Source organism: Rhamphochromis sp. 'chilingali' (assembly GCF_963969265.1).
Source record: "Rhamphochromis sp. 'chilingali' genome assembly, chromosome: 19".
Classification (NCBI taxonomy): domain Eukaryota; kingdom Metazoa; phylum Chordata; class Actinopteri; order Cichliformes; family Cichlidae; genus Rhamphochromis; species Rhamphochromis sp. 'chilingali'.
In genome coordinates, this window is record NC_137946.1 from 23,406,956 (window position 1) to 23,427,524 (window position 20,569).

A 20,569-nucleotide genomic window follows, 5' to 3' on the forward strand; every position below is an offset into this window, starting at 1 on the left:
TTGTAGAGTAGAAAGAAGTCACTTTGTAAGACCTTCTTGGACTTCAGGGGCACTAAAATAACTACAGGTGTGAAAAGATGATGTTTGAACTTTAAAAATGGAATTGAGACAAAGTGATGCTTTAATAATTGAATACATGTAAAATATTTAGAAATAGGGTAGTCCTGTATACTAATGCTCAGTCTGTGTTCCACTCTCACATCTGGCTGCCTGCCAGGCATATACAGTAAAATCTTGATCCTGAATAGAGGATAAAAGGTGCAGCTGTGGGAGCAGCAGGCAGTCAGACAAAAGTAAATGGAGTCATTCTCCAAATCAAGGCCAACTCGTTGGTCTGCTGCAGTTGTAACCCAATTATTCCCAGGCCACATGTTTTCAAAGAAGGGGTGTAAGGCAGAGGGGAAAGCCCTCCTTTTTTCTCCTGCAGTCACCCCATAAAACACAGAGGGTAGAGAAGCAAGGAGAGAAAGTTGGGACATCTTAAACATTATTCCACATGACCTAAGGAAAAAGTCGGTATCCGATATTGTCTGTGGGTAAATGCTGGCATGTAGTCATTTTTTCCCATCTGTGCACTCCACTAATGCCTGCTTTATTTAAGTGGTTCATGTTGAGGTAACTTGTTAATGAGTATCTGGTAGAAATGGATTTATTCCTTGTTCAGATGTAGCTATATACTCTACTGAGAATAAGCATATTTAATAATAATGTGAATGGATCTTCAAAATAGACATCTAAATAGCTCATGGAGAAAATGAGTAGAAAAAGTTTATCAGCAATAATGCTGTTTGAATAATTATAACCATCATAAGTAACCAAATCATCTCAACATGTATTTGCTCAAAAATTATTTTATTACAACAAACACATCTTTAATCATCCAGACAAAGGAAAGCAACAGTAGATAAGTTGAGGCATCTCTTCTCTGAAAGGTGTGGAAATTCATAAAGTGGACGTGGTGAAACGTCAAGAGCGGTTACACCAGGAGGCTTTTCTGTGGGACACATGAAAAAGGCCACTTCATCGTCCAGGGAAGAACGGTCATATTTTAGATCTGGATGCAGGACCTTATGAGTGTCCTTTGACTGAGGCCAGGCATCAGCAGGTGGAGGACTTGGTGGCAGTGGAACCTCATGAGGCAGTGGGCTGATACACCTTGAATCACTGTATTCAGCAAACACAGGGGACAGTGGAGGACTTGGAGGCAGTGGAACCTCATGAGGCAGTGGGCTGATACACCTTGAATCACTGTATTCAGCAAACACAGGGGACAGTGGAGGACTTGGAGGCAGTGGAACCTCATGAGGCAGTGGGCTGATACACCTTGAATCACTGTATTCAGCAAACACAGGGGACAGTGGAGGACTTGGAGGCAGTGGAACCTCATGAGGCAGTGGGCTGATACACCTTGAATCAGTGTATTCAGAAAACACAGGGGACGGTGGAGGACTTGGAGGCAGTGGAACCTCATGAGGCAGTGGGCTGATACACCTTGAATCACTGTATTCAGAAAACACAGGGGACGGTGGAGGACTTGGAGGCAGTGGTACCTCATGAGGCAGTGGGCTGATACACCTTGAATCACTGTATTCAGCAAACACAGAGGACAGTGGAGGACTTGGAGGCAGTGGAACCTCATGAGGCAGTGGGCTGATACACCTTGAATCAGTGTATTCAGAAAACACAGGGGACGGTGGAGGACTTGGAGGCAGTGGAACCTCATGAGGCAGTGGGCTGATACACCTTGAATCACTGTATTCAGAAAACACAGGGGACGGTGGAGGACTTGGAGGCAGTGGTACCTCATGAGGCAGTGGGCTGATACACCTTGAATCACTGTATTCAGCAAACACAGGGGACGGTGGAGGACTTGGAAGCAGTGGAATATTAGCCAGGAGGCTGAGAGGCATCAAATCAGACCTCTTGTGTTTTAGAGAAAGAGGTGAAGCGTATTTCTTTTCAAACGGTGGAGGACGTGGAAGCAGTGGAACATCATGAAGCGTCAGCCTGATGAGCTTAAGCATTAACTCTTCCTCTTCATCACCTACAGACCACACTGTTGAACTTGGATTCTTTCCACTGGGACCAAAAGCTTCAACAGGTGGAGGACTTGGAGGGAGTGGAACCTCATGAGGCAGAGGGCTGACACACTTTGGATTCATGTATTCAGCACACACAGGGGATGGTGGAGGACTTGGAGGCAGTGGAATATTAGCCAGGACACTGAGAGGCATCAAATAAGACCTCTCGTGTTCAAGGGAACGAAGGGAAGCATACTTCTTTTCAGAAGGTGGAGGACGCGGAGGCAATGGAACATCATAAGGCAGCCCGCTGATACACTTTTGATCAGTATTGTCATCATTTACAGGGGATGATGGAGGACTTGGAGGCAGGGAAAGATCCCACGTCATCAGCCTCATACGTTTAGGAGGCGGTAAGATCCCCACATCCTGGAAGCAGTACTTGCTGCACACATAACAAGAAAAGTCAGCAGCTGATTATTTTTGCAACATATGATGGAAACAGATGTTTTAATGTCCTTTTTTTTTTTTTTATTGTAAAGCAAACATACCTGTCACTGCTGACATCTGAGCTGCTTTGTGAGTTAAACCTCTTAAGATGTGGATTTTCCTTTAAAAAGTTAAATATTATTATTGTTGTTGTATTTTTCATTAAGAATTCACATGATTTAATGTTTAGAAACAGACACAGTGAAGAGTAACTTACCACAGCTCGAGCCATTTTAGGCGTCTGTCAGGAGAAAGATCCACGCAGGATTTGGTTTCTCTGTGTAACATTACAGGACAGTTGCCATACATTTTCAAGTCAGTTTCAACAATGTATATCCAATCAAACTGTATCATTACAGCATTGTTTAGGTGATTAAATACAAAAGAAATGAAGATAAAAACAGTAACAGCTGGCAATCAAGGTAAAACAACCTTATGATCAGGTCTTAATCATTATTGTTTAAAAGTAAATCTTTCAATCCTTACTTCAGTGACTTGTTTGAAGTTTCTGTGCTTGCTGTCGCAGTTTTGTGTCAAATAGTTGTAGTTTTTGAACAAAGTTTGCAAAGACTCCAATGTTGTGTCTGTTCAGAACCAGTGTAATGAGGAGACTGCGTGCAGGTTTGGAATTGTCAGTTACAGAAGAATGCAGCAATGTTTGAATTTGAATTTGTTATTCTTATTGTTTTAACAACAATAACTACCAGGATCATGCCATAGCAACACAGTGATGCCCAATCAAATGTCAGATACAAGGGATCTGACATTACACATCCAACAGGACAGTAAAGCAATGGGCATCAATGCAACAAGTCAGGCCTTAAAAAATACCTGAGTTATATAACAGCACACTGACAGTGTCTCATAAACATGATATTCACTTCAATTTAATTTTAATTAGATGGGCAGATCTGTCCAGAGCAATATCCCAGCAATTTAACTGACTTGATGCTATACTCTGATCAGGAAGTGATTTTTTTTTCTTTTTTAAATTAAATAATCTTTCATTTAAAAACATAATAATTTTTGAGCAGTGTATTTAAATTCCTAATAATAATGTAATTTCAAAAAATTACATTATTATTTAATTTTTGCATTTTTGATTATTTTTTCTCCTTCAGTACTGTTTTCATATTTCACTTTGCTCTCACTCATGCTTGGTTATATTTATGTGCATGTCATCTGTATATGGTAAAGTGCTTTGTTACGTCCTACAGAGCAGGAGCTTTTCTGGGGGCTTGTCTTCTCCTGTTTTTTTGCTTATTTGTTGGCTTGTTTTGTTTTTTCCTATAAGCTACAGTCCAATTAGCCCGTCTTGAATCAGTGGAAGCTTGAGAAGTGACAAAACCCCATCCTTCACCTCTGTCTCAGCCAGTGGAAGCTGGTAGAAATCATGCTGGACGTTAGCGAGAACGAGAACCCCCCAATGCATTGCAATGTTTTGCTTATCCTCAGAAAATGTCTTTGTAAAAAGTAAATAAAAAATCTTCTAATTCAATCTTCTAATCCTTTTCCATGGCAGATATGTTGAATTCTCAGTCAACAAGTACAAAGAATTTAAGGGAGATGCTGATTTTTTGCAGACTAGGTCACTTCATGGAATGTACAGATGAGTGTGAATGAAATATAATAGTTTTGTAAATTGTATTTTACATTTAAACACATGAAAAAACAGAAAAGTGCTGAGGGATACTCTGATATACATGAGAAGTGAGAAAATGTACGTGTATTGAAGAAAATGAAAAACTATATTAAGAAAACCTGGACAAAACAAAGAAATGAACAACCAAAAAAAAAGAGAGTGCTGGCTCAATATAGACAAGATGACTTAACATCTGGGGAATAAAAGGATGTGGTTTCAACTGTAGTGTTCTGTGGTGTAAATAATGATGTGAGAGTGAGTTTGAAGAAATTATGTACGCTAAATTTTCACCCATTAAACTCTGCCGTCCTGTCCATTTTCTTTCTCAGTTACTTCCTTCAACCCGACAAGTGACAGATGACAGTTTTCCTTCATGAACTTGAAAGAAAAAAAAATGTGGTAAATATTTTACTCCACTGGAAAAAAAAAACTGACATGAAGAGCTGTCACTGATGGTTGATGCCATTTAAGCCTTTAAAAAAATAGTTATCAACTAGAATATCTATTTTTTACAGGAAAAGCACACTTTACCCAAATGTATTTAAGGCCATGTTGCACTAAAGATGGAAAAAACAGGCAAATGTAAAACACACTGTCAGTTTATCATTACTGTTTGTATCTAATATGAAACTTTCACACTGTTAGTTAATAGAAATGCTTTTGGCCCCATCATGTGGTCAGTGCTGATCACTGCATTAAATGCAAATCAAGCTTCGTCTTGTCTCAGAATCAGAATCAGAAAGGGTTTTATTGCCAAATGTTGAGCGGGTTTACAACATTAGGAAATTGCTGCGGTGCTTCAGTGCAAACATACTGTTATAAATTAAGCTTAAATAGACATGAAAATAAAAATGAGAATAAGAATTAAAAGTGCTAAGTAGATAGATAGATATATACATGATATATACATGAGTGCAGGTGGTGATCAGTGCCAAACATGGAATGATGCAGTGAACACAGCGTAGGGTCATGTGTTAGTGGTGGGAACAGTCATACGGTTATTGTTCGTGTGTCCAACAGCAGAGGGGAAGAAACTGTTCTTATGGCGAGCGGTTCTGGTGCGAATGGACCGGAGCCTCCTGCCTGAGGGGAGCAGGTCAAACAGACTGTGTCCAGGGTGAGAAGGGTCCAGATGCTGCAGGATGAAGTGTAGGGCCATGTTGATGGCGTCATCTACAGACCTGTTGGCTCTGTATGCAAACTGCAGGGGGTCCAGGAGGGGGGCCGTGAGGGTCTTGAGATAGGAGAGAACCAGGCGCTCAAAAGACTTCATGACCACAGATGTCAGAGCCACGGGTCTGTAGTCATTTAGTCCAGTGATCCTAGGTTTCTTGGGGACAGGGATTATGGTAGAGGACTTGAAGCAGGCAGGCACATGACATGCCTGCAGTGAGGAGTTGAAAATGCCAGAAAACACTGGGGCCAGCTCGTTTGCACAGTGTCTGAGGGTGGCAGGAGACACACCGTCTGGGCCGGGAGCTTTTCGAGCACTGTTCTTTCCCTGTACTAGCCAACATTACAGATTGTCACAGACCAATTGATAATGATAAAGTAATACAAATAAAGAAAATGTAAAAAAGAAAGAAAAATCAACTTGTGCATTAAGTAAAATGCAGCATTATTTCTCTTATCTGTTATGCTTGCTTTTGTTGTAATAACGTTTATGGATAAAACAACCAACAAACATTCCTATCAGTGCTGCATTTGTGTCACATAAAATATTTTAATTAAAATGTTACTTAGTCAATTAGAGTTCTTTCTACAATGAAACAGGATAATGTGTAAATTCATTGCCAGCTGCCTCGTGTGCCCTTCATGTTTTTCTTATTGTTGCTTCATAAGAATGAGTGAGCATTTATTATTATGGATCATCTACTATGATTTGTAATAATGAACAAACAAGCCATTGTTATGCATGATACCGATTCTGTAGTTGCACACTGACCTCTGTGCAGCTACAGCAGTGGTGGTTTAGCAGCTCAGTGAAAACAGGATATAGTTTGTGGTTTCTAAGGTCACATTGTGAAGAGTAGCTGTGATGCTTGAGGCACGGCTCACATTTCCTAAACAAAACACAATGTAAGCAAAGCACCAACACTGCTGACCAGAGCCTTGTTTTAATATCCAAGGATATCTCATATGAACTATATTTTATCATACACATCAAAACATACACTACCAAGCAAAATTGTAAAACATTATTAAAAGAATAAAAATTATAAATGTGCAGACTTGTAAATAAGTAATAATGTATGGGCGCAGCATGGTGGCGTGGTGGTTCGCACTGTTTCCTCCAAATAAGAAAGCCCTCAGACTGACTCCCTCATCTGGCTGTGGCCTTTGTGTGAGTGATGTTTTCTTCATATACAATTTTGGAGTAAAAAATGTTATTTACAGCAACATCTGAAAGAAGTAACAACAGAAATGTAAATGTGGTGTCGTCACATCGTGTTAATGATGCATTAAAAGCTTGTAAAAACAGTCCAAGTGTTAAAGTATCATACCGCACAGTAGTGATGTAACAGAAATAATTCATCAAACATAATTTTCCTGCTTTACTATATTACTTTCTTTAATGTTTAATATACTGTATATGTGCATACATACTGATTTGACAAAGTTTTTGTTAATTTTCAGAATTCAGAGAGACAAATAAAGACATGAGATAACATCTCTTACCTTTATTAACAGTAAAAAGTAAAGTGAGAAGTAGAGCGGCAACACTTGTTAGTACAACCACAATCACCACAGAAACTGGAGAATTTGTACCTAGAAAAATCAAATATGAATGCTTTAAGAGTTGAGATCATGTAAATGCTGGATGGTACATAAAGAGTTACAACAATTCGCTGTACTAGATTTGTCCTTGCTTTTAATACAGCAGACTGTTAAATTTCTGAAAGCCAACCTATCCATACAGGTGGAAGCTATAGATAAAAACTTTTTATATTTCCATGAAATACAAACCTGTACAGCTTATAAGGTGGATGACGGTTTGTTCAATGCCTCAAGGCCTCAAGCCACTTGCAATTTATGTTTCAGTATCTGTAAAGTAACTGGTCTATAGAACATTGTTCTAATTACATAAATAACTTAATTTAGAACAATGCCTATAAATACATAAACTAAACAAAAAAAAATTAAAAATATAAAATAAATGAATATTTAAGTATAACATTTTTTATATTACCTGCACATCTTATAAGGTGGATGATGGTTTGTTCTCTGCTTATATTGTTTTGAACGATACACATCAGCTTTCCCATCAGTTCACCATGTAAGCTGATGGTAACATTTGAAATGCTGTGGTTTTCTGCAATCTTGGGTTGGGTTTTTATCAACAGGTTATCATCTAAAAGCAAGATGAACTCTACTTCATCTCCTTCAGAGGAAAAACTGACTGTCTTTTGTTCTGGTGACAAACAGACCTGAGATACAGCAGGTTTTGACACAAGAGCTGAAAGACAAATATAGTCAGCAGTGTCAGTTGCAATATAACATTCACTGACAGCACTGCAAACTGTAAGGCCTATGTACACCTAAATGAGAGATACATGTAGATACTAGGTATTATGTATGTGTCTGAAAAAATACAATAAATAACCAGCAATACTGCATGAAAGAATATATATCAAGATCCATTATGAATATAATCCAGGAAGTTTGTTCATATAGGTCTCCACAAAATGTATTTAAAAAATGCAGATTGCAAATTTTGCAAAATCTTCAGACATTTTGCTCAACAAAATGACAAAATAAATATAGCGTGTTTTTCAATTTTGAAGATATTTTCTTTCTTAACTTTTAATTTGATAAAATACATTAAAGAACACTACCTGCACAGCTTGTAAGGTGGATGATTGTTTGTTCTCTGCTGACAATGTTTTGAGCAACACATGTCAGGTTTCCCATCAGCTGACCAGGTAAGTTGATGGTAACATTTGAAACGCTGTTGTTTTCTGTACTGTTGGCTGTAGGCTGTATCAACAACTTATCATCCAAAGACAAAATGAGCTCTACTTCCTCTCCTTCAGAGAAACAGCTGACTGTCATCTGTTTTGGTGACAAACACATCTGCATAACAGCTGGTTCTGACACAGGAGCTGAAAGACAAACATATAGTCACTTACAGAGGCAGTACCAGTTGCAACACAAGATCAACTGCCAGATCATCTCTTGCTATATAATCTTTATAAGTGCGTACACATGTGTTTGAAATGTGTGCACAAAAATCAATATTTGACAACTCATATAATGTACAGCCACCAGCAATAACAATGATCAGCATAATCTGAAAACTCTGTTCATGTACGTATTTGCAAAAACTGTCTAACAAACTACAGGTTTTGAATTTTGGACCTGACACACACTGCTTAACACCTTCATCCTTTTTCAAGATGAATAAAATGTATTTTTCTTTTTTTTAATTTCTGGTTTTAGATCTGTAACACATTTTGTTTTTATGTTACTGCACATAAATTTGAAGAGAATATGTTTTTAGTCTTACCGAGTATATGTAGATGGATGTTAACTGTGTGCAATAACACACCGTCAGTAGAACTGTGTGTTTCCATGCTGTACTCTCCAGAGTCATGTTTTGTTGCTTTTTCGAGTTTCAATGTTCCATTTGGGAAAAATATAGTACGATCCTTGTATTTTTCATTGAGACTAATTAATGTATCATTTATTAAGGTTAAAAATTTTTCTGTACTCTTTTTCAAGCTTGTCTTCATATGTGGATTAGTAGGTATGTAAAAAACGAGTGGTTCTCCTAAAACTCCAAAACACGTCTGGGGTCCAGGTTCAGTTAGATTGCATTCTGAAGACCCTGGTAAGAAAATGAATAAATAAAGACATGCAAAAATAGAAATTAATAATGTCATTTGTTTAATAAATAGAAATTGCTGTATATAAAACATTTGCGTTTATCATTATTGACAAAACTTATATCCCTAAAAACACCAGACCACATTTTAAATAATAAGCTAAAATGACAAAAATTCCATTATTCCATTGTTTAATAAAATTGTTTTATGAATGACTTCAAAATATGCGCTTAGTTTATTAAAAGGTTGATGCGTACTTTGTCCCACAGCAGTCACTGCCAAAGCTACTGTGATCACGTAGATCGAAATCATTTTCTGTTGAGACAGAATCAGAATATCAGAAACAACAAAGACATTTATTATTTCGTGTTGTGCATGTGTAGTGTACAGCCAAATTCAGTTGTATCTAGAAATAGACACTTTAATAAACACTTCACTTGGATAATATAGATTATGTGTGTATGGATTATCTACATAGTAGATCAACAGGAGTTTATACATGCATATAGGCCAACTGTTTACATGCCATGACAACAGTCAAAGAAGTCACTCACCACATTTAAAATATGTCTCTTTTGCAGTTTGTTGCCTGTGAATTCCTCACTGGCACCTGGGTGATACGCTCTTGTGTTTTTCAGTTGTGCGGCGAGAATGATGGAAGAAGTTATTTGCATTGAGTATTAATGAAGCTTATGCGTAATAAGGAAGATCTGTAACTATACATCTGTCTACTACCTGAGTGTTCACTGGCTAGTATTTGCTTTTCACCACTTCCACTTTGTCACGCTATCAAGCTCATTGCTGACATCACTGGTCTGTACCAATAATCTCTCTGCCCTCCATCTTTAAGCCAATCAGCCTCCAGTCTACGTGTTTTAAATCTCACTCCATATTTGTCATACTCCCTTCCAGACTCCTTTACTCAAAACACTTCCTCCCAATCTTCGCCTCTTTCACGTTACTCAGAGCTCTATCCAAGCTCAGAGGAGTCGTGCGTAATTCCTATGACACTGGGAATTCATTTATAATTGGCAATCAGAGTCAAATTGCCAATTGAACTATGTTGATCAAAAGAATCATGTTGAATTCATTGTTAGAATCTCTCTTTACTTAACTAAAGTACTAGAAGTACTAGACTTATTGTGAATGCAGTTACTGAGCATTACATTGATTTCAATTGATATTTATGTTGATTTAACAATATGCTTTGCTATACCCTTTCTCTCATATTATTAAAAAATGTTCATTCTTATTTTTTGTGTACTTTTCATTTACATGTACCAGGACAAGGAGCCACAATAACCTGAGCAATAGATGAGAACTGGATGTAAAAAATGCAGATAAACCACTTAATTCTTAATATCCGATTAGCCTGTAGTGCTCGCTATGAACAGCTGGTGGTGCATGCCAACATTTGTGTGTGTGTGTCACGTGCGGCTGGACCAGACAAATTGACACTAAGAGTCCTGAAAGCCTCCAGAGTTTTTCAACTCTTCAACAGCAAGTACAACTAAATCATCCCTTGTTATATCAGTTCCTCAAAAAAGAAACACAATCACAACAAATTACTTCAGAGTTGCAGCGTTTGGTGATTCTCAGGTCCATAAAGGCTGCTCTGACCTTATACAGTTTGAACCAAACACCAAAACAGATTCGTGGATGAAGCAGTGGCCCTGGTGTGTAGCTCTGCATTGACACTATGAACATACTATGTGCACTTTCTTATTTATCATGGAAATGTGTAACTATCTATCACTATAGCTCCCTGTTATATTCTGAACTGTCCAGATACTCCTTTTCCAAGTTGTGTTAAGAATATTATTTTGAGGATTTTTTATTTGTTTGTTTGTTCTTTTAAAACAAAGATATAGCACTAGATACTTATGTAAACCCCTAAAAGTTGAATATCATATCATTTATCTCATCAAGTATGTCTGTCTGTGCCTGCCTGACACAAACTGCACTGAGTAGCGGATGTCTTAAAATAGGCTTAACTTACTGTTGATGCCACGACCTGGTGCTATATACTAAAGAACAGCGTGGCAGACAGCCTGAACCTGTGCTCTTTATCTCAGGATTAATGTCAACTGTTTATTTTATGTTTTTAGTTTTTCTATATCGTGCAATGTACATTTATCACTATAGTCTGCATTACAAACATTTATGAAAAGAAGCAAAAGGAAGTATCAGTTAAATCAGTTAACACCCTGGTGTGAAAACCACATTAGTTTAAAGTCACAACTCTTTCCTTTTTCAGTGACTCTGCTACAGACACACTAATGTCTGAATGTTCTGAAGTACTGCGTGGCAGACAGCACGAACCGGATTTATGTCAAGAGATAAAGAAAAGTCTGTTCACACACATTTATGTATAAACATTTGAGTGAAGCAAAACTCATATGTAAAACTGAGAGCCAGTATAATGAATGGGCAAGTTGCAACTGATGGCTTGTCTTTATTCTCAGCAGTTTCAGAAAAACATTCATTGTCTTATAAATAACACCTTTCTGTGCACATAGTTACAGATTTGTCTCCACGTTTACAAATCAAACTTTTAAATCTTAGTGAATTTCACAAGATCTTGCAGATCACGTGCTCTGCATTTTATTGCTTTTAGTTAACTGTAAAAACTTTGGCTCCACCATGTGATGAGTGCTGATACTATGCGTTTTTACATTTACTACTAAAGGCTGCAGCTTTTACTAGATCATCACAAGAATTATCACTAATCACCAACTAATACACGTAAAGGAATGCAAGGTTATTACAGCGTTGTCCCTTTCTACATTATGCTTGGCTTAAACGTAATGGTTTGTATGGCTGAGATACATACAGAGAATAAATGTAACACTTTGAGACAGATTTATGTAAAACATGAGGAGAGCACAGATTTTATTGTACTATTGTACAAATATTACTGGAAATCTAAATGTTGGTCAACAAGCTTCAAAGCATTTATTATCATTGCATTTGAAAATACAACAAAATTTTAATTGCATCACCAGGTTGCCGACCAAACGCACACAGTTATACGTGTCTCACAAAGTCCACTTACTGACTTTTTCATACATGTCAAGCATATAACATAAATTATTGATGGATTTATGTCACCTTACACAATATACTGAAACTATATTAAAATACTGCTTAGAAGAACTGCCTGCAGGGGAGTTTGTGCCCTTCATGTTTTTGTATTGCTTGATGTCTCTGTTGGTTCTCAGTCATCCAAAACACAAGCCGAGCAACAAAGCATATGCTGTGCAGTACAGAGAGCTCTACATTGGAGAAGCCGCATAGCCACTCGACAAATACGTGACACAACATAGAAGAGCCACCACGACAGGTCAAGACTCAGCTGTACCTCTGCACTCAAAGGACAAAGTCACTCTTTCAGGGATACCAATGTTCATATTTTGGACTGAAAAGACAGATGGTTGGTTTGAAAGAGGAGCTAAATAGACCATCTATGTCCACTGTGAACGGCCACCTTTGAACAGAGTGAGCAGCTTATGACACCAACTGTCAGCTACCCACAATGCAGTCCTGAGATCCCTCAATAGGTCACATGATAGGGTAAAGGTCTTACAGTGGTTTCATCCAAAACCTCTGATGGTAATGGCCCACGCCTTTTTACACACTATGGCTAATGTCATGTCGCAGATGATTAATAGTGGGTCAATGATCACCTCCTAAGGGATAGCCCCTACTAGGGACTGGGACTTTCCACCTGATGAGAGGTAAAACGTCTTCAAAAAAATTGATCTCTTAATTCTCTACTATGATCAACAGCTGTGAACAAACAAGCCAGTGTTTTATGCATAATACAGTTTTTTCCCCTTTCTCACTGACAACTGTGAAGCTTAGGTAATGTCACATGGTTTAGAGGTTTAGCAGCTCAGTGAAAACAGGATATAGTTTGTGGTTTTAATGTCATGACAACACAGGAAAAAGTAGCCCTGATGTTTTTATCTCAAACAAAATGAACAGCCCACGTCTGCTTAACACAACACAAGGAAAGCACCATCACTGATCAAAGCCTTTTATTTAATCTCCAAGGTTAAATGTTGGTTAGAACCTTTACAAGGTTGATGTAGTTTATTTAAATTATGTCAAATAAAATGTAGTTCAAATATAAAGCATTTATAAATAAGTATAAATAAGTATTTCATGTCAAATGCCTTCTAATTAACTTTCCCCCCCTTTATGTTTCCTTCAAAATTAATAATCCAGTGAGTACTTGTTAAATATGTTTACCTTCACGTTCACTGCAAAGATGGAATTGCTAAAGTGCCATAGTTTTATTAGACAGTTGACTGAAAGTCAACATGTTAGGGTTTAGGTTTCAGAATGTCAGACTGTTTAGGAGAACGTTAACTTTCATCTTGATTTGAAATAGGCGGTGTTTCTCTTGATTCTCTTGCAAGCTGCTTCAGTCTAATATCTGAGTAGACAACGTCCTCTTCAGCTTCATCTGAAAGAAGTAGAAACAGAAAACTGTGTCTTGTGTAATCAAAAGACGCTGATGTTGTACATTGAAAACAAGAAAGTTTTCACAAAGATTCACAATGACACAATATTTGTATTTTTTGCTCTGTACATCACCACAGTGGATTTCAAATAAAACAAATACGTGTGATTGAAGGAAAGACTTCAGTTTTAATTAGCTTTAATTCAAGGCTTAAAAAAATAGACCCTCAATTTCAGAGGCTCAAAACTGGATATTTAGACAATTGATTAACAAGCTGCATTAAGGCCAAGTTCTGTTTCCTTTTTATTTCCTGAAAAATGAAGCCGACATCATATCTAAAATCATACAAAAGCTCTAAATTTGTAATTGAAGCTTTTTGCTGTACATTTTAAATGTGAGTATAAGGAAGAGTGCCCAAAAAGTAAAGTACCTTTCGGGGTGGAAATGGACAACATAACAAGTTCATTACAAGCTGCAAACCAATAGTTACACTCCAGCAGAGTAAGGTGAGGCTTGATCTAAAAAGAGCCTGCACATTTCTGAAATAAATTTTCTGGACAGATGAAACCAATATTAACTTGTATCAGAAGGGAGGAGAAAAGTATGGAAAAGGAGTGAAATCGCTCATGAGCCCAAGGATACCAGACTGTATTACTAGGTGAAAGTAATGTTATGTGTACAAACTACACCCTTTTTGGCTCCTACCCCAAAGTACACTGTGTGCTGTTGATCTTACGTGCTGCACAATAATGTTTAATATTTAGTATTTACTGTCATATTCCCATATATCATTGTGATGTTATTTATTCTATTACTCTTGTTTACTTCTGCTTGTTTTCTTTTTTCTTTCTCAACAGGTGATCCAGGTGATCGATATATGCATTTTCTTTTTCTGCCCATTCTGTTGGTTTTTGTTTTTTGCCCTTCTCCCCCGTCCCTCTTCTCAGCTGTTTCTCTTTCTCTCTTTCTTTCCCCCAGCCAAGTCTGTCCCGTATTCAGCAAGTGAAAATAAAATAAACAATAAAAGGTGAATCAAATGGACCATTACAGCAAGGCTGGGATGGTCAATTTGGTAAAGTAAATCCGTTGGGCATCTTTCTTTGCCTTTAGACAATAATTCTGATGGCAAAAGAGCCAAACGGGACAGGCAAAAAAAAAAAAAGAAAAAAAAGAAAAAAAAGAAAAGAAAGTAATGTTATGGGCAAATGGGTCAATCATGCTTGCTGATGATGTGACTGCTGATAGAAGTAGAATGATCATGAAGCAACCCCATCTCTGCCGGGATTCAACTATTAAATACATAATTAAATTGATAAGCTGCAAACTAGCAACACGTGGCTTGTGGCAACACAAGGAAAGAAAAAGTAGCATTGTAAGCTCTATGGGTTGTAGGCAGTCATACTGCAAGATTGAATTAGATCATGTTAGTTTCTCCAGTAAAATTTTATTCCTTTGAAAACTGGAGACTGAAATAAAAAAAATACTGGTGGTGGCCAGTGTTACCCTCAGTGTCCACGTAGAAAAAAGCCTATCATATCACTTTCAAAATCCCACGTCGCTTTGTTCTCACAAGCACATTCACAAGATTTTCAGAAAACTTGATCTCTGATTTTGAGGTCTATTTCACTGAGATTCGAACTCACCCAAGATTTTTTGTAGATATGACTTTAATTAACTTTTGATACATTTGCTACGTTTCTTTATTCTCAAATTATCACATTCACAAACTTGGGTGTCCCGCCTGCCCATCTGCTTAACAGGGTGAAGACAATAACCCATCAGCCTTTTACAAATGAGGGGTAAATATTACTAAATATTTAATGAAAAACTTTTATAAAATTCTTTGAATTAAAGGTGAAAGTCAGCATTTCAATCACATATTGACTGTTTGGGTTGAAATCAATTGTGGTCCTGTACAGAAGTTGCTACAACGCTACAAAAATATCCTTTTGTCCAACAAATTATTGCCACTAACTGTTTTATAACAATTTAGCATATACTTCTGTGTGGTGATCATTGAGACAAAATTGATAAAGACAACACATTTAATATAAAAATCTTACCTTCATTAACAGTCATAATGCCAGTTGTGTTTTTGAATTTCCGGATACCAAGAAACACAGCCAGAATGAGTAGAATGGCAACAGCGCTTACTACCACAGCCACAGTCACAATGCAGTGGTCAGAAATATTACCTAGAAATTAAAACCATTAAGAAGAAATTACTGAAATAATGTAAATATAGTTTACTGGGCTACAATGTTCAATTCAATTCAATAAAACTTTATTGATCCCGAAGGTTGACCCCAAAGGAAATTGGGTTAAGGCTGCCGACCTTTGCCAGGGCCATCTTACCCTTCCGACCATACATACATTACACTACATCACATGGAGAAGACAGGTCAGAGGGGTATAACAATGCAAAATGCACAACATGAGGAAAGACAAGGAGAAAAAAGAACCCCAGACTGCGCTCCAACAGGGAGATCAGATTGAGAACAAAAAAAACACCTCAGACATGAGAAGCCAAGCAGGAAAGATAAGGGAGAGGGAGAAGGAGAAAGTGCGACCGGCTCCGTCAAGAGCCAAGAGTCTTCAAGTCATACGTACTTCCAATTTATGCTTCAGCATTTAAAATAAATAAAATAAATCATTTAAAATGAGAAAAACTCCTATAAATACCTATACTAAATAAAATAATAAAATAAATCACTATTTAAATATAACAGAACGTAATATTTTTTTTATATTACCTGTGCAGCTTATAAGGTGGATGATGGTTTGTTCTCTGCTTATATTGTTTTGGACGATACACATCAGCTTTCCCAGCAGCTGACCATGTAAGCTGATGGTAACATTTGAAATGTTGCGGTTTTCTGCAATGCTAGGTTGGGTTTTTATCAACAAGTTATCATCCAAAAACAAGGTGAACTCTACTTCATCTCCTTCAGAGGAGCAGCTGACTGTCATCTGTTGTGGTGACAAACACATCTGCAAAACAGCTGGTTCTGACACAGGAGCTGAAAGACAAACATATAGTCAACATATAGTCACATATGGATGCAATACAAACTGCAATTTAACATCCACTGTCAGCTCTGCAGTGGTCGATATCTACAGACACTCTGTTTCTCTTTGTACCTGCTAAATTATTATTGTTAAAAAAAACTGCATCTTGCAATTTTTGTGATCTTTGGGAGAGTTTGTCAACATAGATATTTTTTTAAAACAAAATCCTAAAACAGATCTATACTGCTTTTAAAAAAAAAAACAACTTACAAGTTAGTAATGTTTTTGATTATCCAAAGATATATTTTAGCTTTACAACACATTTAACATGTTCATTTCTGTTACATATATTTCACACTACCTGTGCAGCTTGTAAGGTGGGTGATAGTTTGTTTTCTGCTGGCATTGTTTTGAGCAACACATGTCAGGTTTCCCATTAGCTGACCAGGTAAGTTGATGGTAACATTTGAAACGCTGTTGTTTTCTGTACTGTTGGCTGTAGGCTGTATCAACAACTTATCATCCAAAGACAAAATGAGCTCTACTTCATCTCCTTCAGAGAAACAGCTGACTGTCATCTGTTTTGGTGACAAACACATCTGCATAACAGCTGGTTCTGACACAGGAGCTGAAAAAAACAAACATATAGTCACATATAGACACAGTATCAACTGCAATAAGACATTCACTGCTACTCTAAGGAGTGTAAATACATATCAATACAGGCTTTATGTAAGTGCTTACTCATAGCTTACTTATATGAAATGTGTGCACAAAATGAATGATAATTTGATAACTCTCTTATAATATATAACCAGCAATACGAACAACGATAAATACAAACTGTTCATGTAACTACCTGCTTTTTAAATTTCCAGTTTTAGCATTTTTTTTAGCACATTTTGACATGTACATTGTTATTACACAGATGTTATTCAATAAGTCAATAAGTTGTTGGTCTTACCGAGTATATGTAGATGGATGTTAACTGTGTGCAATAACACACCGTCAGTAGAACTGTGTGTTTCCATGCTGTACTCTCCAGAGTCATGTTTTGTTGCTTTTTCGAGTTTCAATGTTCCATTTGGGAAAAATATAGTACGATCCTTGTATTTTTCATTGAGACTAATTAATGTATCATTTATTAAGGTTAAAATTTTTTCTGTACTCTTTTTCAAGCTTGTCTTCATATGTGGATTAGTAGGTATGTAAAAAACGAGTGGTTCTCCTAAAACTCCAAAACACGTCTGGGGTCCAGGTTCAGTTAGATTGCATTCTGAAGACCCTGGTAAGAAAATGAATAAACAAATGTATACAAAGAGGGAAATTAATAACTATCATTTATTTGCACTAAATAAATGAAAACCATAAACTTTGTATATATGTAACCAATTAATTGTTACTGACAAAATTCATGTGTATGAAACTTGAGTAATACTATTAATGGCACCGTTATCTGATGTACAGCACTATATCAAACAGAAATGTTCTCTCACCAGACTAAACAATAAATCATCTAAGTAATAACAAATAATAAGATAAAACATTAAAATGTTTAATGTGGATTAACAATATGGATTCATTTTGTTCTTCTAGGTACTGTTTACTGGCTGAAGCGTACCTTGTGGCACAGCGGTCATTGCTGGAGTTGCGATGATGATGTAGATCAAAATCATCTTCTGTTTGGACAGAATCAGATTATTTTGCATGTGTAGTGTACTATCAAATGTGTGAATTATCTACACAATGAATCAATAGAAACTGTTCTTACTTTGGAAAATAATGCAACAACTACTGACATACTAGACATTTTTTCCTTTTTAACTAATGTCGCCATGACAACAGTCACTCACCATATTTAAAATAAGATGTCTTCTTACTCTCTGGCATGTGAATTCACCACTGGCACCTGGATGGTATATTTCTGGTCTTTTTTCCCTTTCATGAAGAAAATGGAGGAAGACATTATTTGCCTTCATCACAACCAGAGCACGAGACTCACTGTAAATATAAAATCATTTGGTACACTACATTACTCTGTTTGGGTCGGGGGACCTGATCCTTGGGGTGGACCAATTTTTTGTGTGTGGGGTTTAAAAGCCACCAAGGCACGGTGTTTAGAAAAAATGCGTCTCAGCTGTTCTGATGCTCCTGACACATACGGGATCACTATGGGTTTTTGCTTAGGCAGCAGTTGTCCTTCTCTCCTGGATTGGCTAGAGCTTTCTTTAGGTGTCTTACCAGCTTTGACAAATGTCCAGGTGGGATGACCACATTTACTAAGGGCCTTCTTGATGTGATGTTCTTCTGCCTCCCTGGCCGCTGTGTCTGTGGGGATGGTGTTGGCTCTATGTTGTAGCGTCCTGATGACACCCACTTTATGCTCCAGTGGATGATGAGAGTCAAACCTTAAATACTGATCCGTATGCGTAGGTTTACGGTACACATCAGCTTTTAGATGTCCCCCATTACTGATGGAAATCTCACAGTCTAAGAAGGCTAACCTGCCAATTTTCATATCCTCCCTGGTGAATTTGATGTGTCGGTCCACCGAGTTAATGTTATCCATGAATTGTGGTATGTCCTGGGACATTCCAGGGTAGGATACCAAAGCCCTCTTTTCCACTTCTTCCATGTACAAATTGGCCACGATGGGTGAAACTGGGGAACCCATGACCCACCCATGTTTCTGCCTGTAGTACTGACCCTTGTATGTGAAATAGGTGGAATTAAGATACAGTTCCAAAAGCAAACACACTTGGTCGAAGCTGAGAGTGGCAATGACCTCCCAGTGGAAATTTCCTTCAGTGGTGCCGGTTTCAGTCATTATGCTAATGTACTGTTTATAAGATTGGGGCAACCTACAGTCAGCTGAGACTAAAGAAGTCACTTGGATGAGTGACAAACGTTTCTCCCACTGAAAACACTACGTCCAGATGAACAGAATCAACTTTTGGGGATTTACTTACTTGGATGATTGAGCATGCATCAAGACGATGTACGACGTTTAGTTAAAGTTCTGTGTGCATATGTGTGGGTTGTACCTGTATGTCAGATATTTTCTAAAAATACCATTTTTTTGTTGGAAGCACTCACAGTATAAGACTTCCCATTACTTTAACAAGTCTAGTAACTCTCATTTTAATTGTTATATTAATTGTTATATGGCTGATCAAACAAATTATAACTATCAATGAATATTTTGCAGCAATAATTACATGTGAAAACAGTTTTCAAATTGCTACTTTAAGCTTAAATTTTACTGTTGTCGTCAACACATCAGCACTATTTATGACATATTTGTCTGAACTGTGGACACCAAAGCTATGGTGACCAATCAAAAGGGTTTCATAACATTTTTTGTGTTATCTAGTATTTTTTACAATCATAATCAATCAATCAATGTTTACATTTTTTAGATTGTTTTTATAGTACAGTAATTTCACCGATTAGAATTAAGTTTAGCATTACTTACCAGCAACTGCAGTTCTTCTCTGTGGCGGCAGTTATGACGGGCTTTGGGCTGCTGTGTTTGTCTTGTGGTTTGGACAGAAATGAGTAAGCATGTATTTAAAGTCATGTTAGTCTTACTCAAGCAATTAAGTGTCTCATTATACTTGTCTTTACTTATACAAACATGTAAATGCAGTAGTTAGACAAATTAGAGTATCACTAGTCATGTTTGAGCTGCTATGTGGATGGAAAGAGTATCTTTACTTACAGTTACTAAGTGTAGCCCAGAAAATCATCTCGGGGTTAAACTGTTGATAATAGAAGAGAATCTTTTAAGGTGTGTTTTGCAATATATGCAAAAAGACAGCATTGAGGGTTCCTTTAAATCATGGAAATGTCCCATTATATTACTATAGCATCACAAAAGTTTAGATAAGTTAATTCATCAAGACACCCAACACAGATAATCCCATGTTCTACTCTCTTTTTTTTTTTTTCTTTTTTTTTTTAAATGACATCAGAAACAGCAGTATGCGACATTACGTGATGGCAGAGCTTCAGTTCATCCTTTGTCATTTTTTTTTTTTTTTTTAATAAATAGGACAGGGGGAATGAATGAGAGAAAGAGGGGGAGAGAAAGAAAGAAAACCAAAGGGGAAGG

At 37.1% G+C, this 20,569-nt stretch overlaps 1 long non-coding RNA gene across 1 annotated transcript; it reads right to left on the reverse strand.

Moving 5' to 3' along the window:
- Positions 1-8,665: 8,665 nt before the first annotated feature.
- On the reverse strand, positions 8,666-9,667 carry LOC308387006. Its single transcript, XR_013969881.1, has 3 exons — positions 9,533-9,667; positions 9,236-9,293; positions 8,666-8,980 (listed from the first exon to the last, which is right to left on the reverse strand). It is a non-coding gene; the product is annotated as an uncharacterized lncRNA (long non-coding RNA).
- Positions 9,668-20,569: the final 10,902 nt, after the last annotated feature.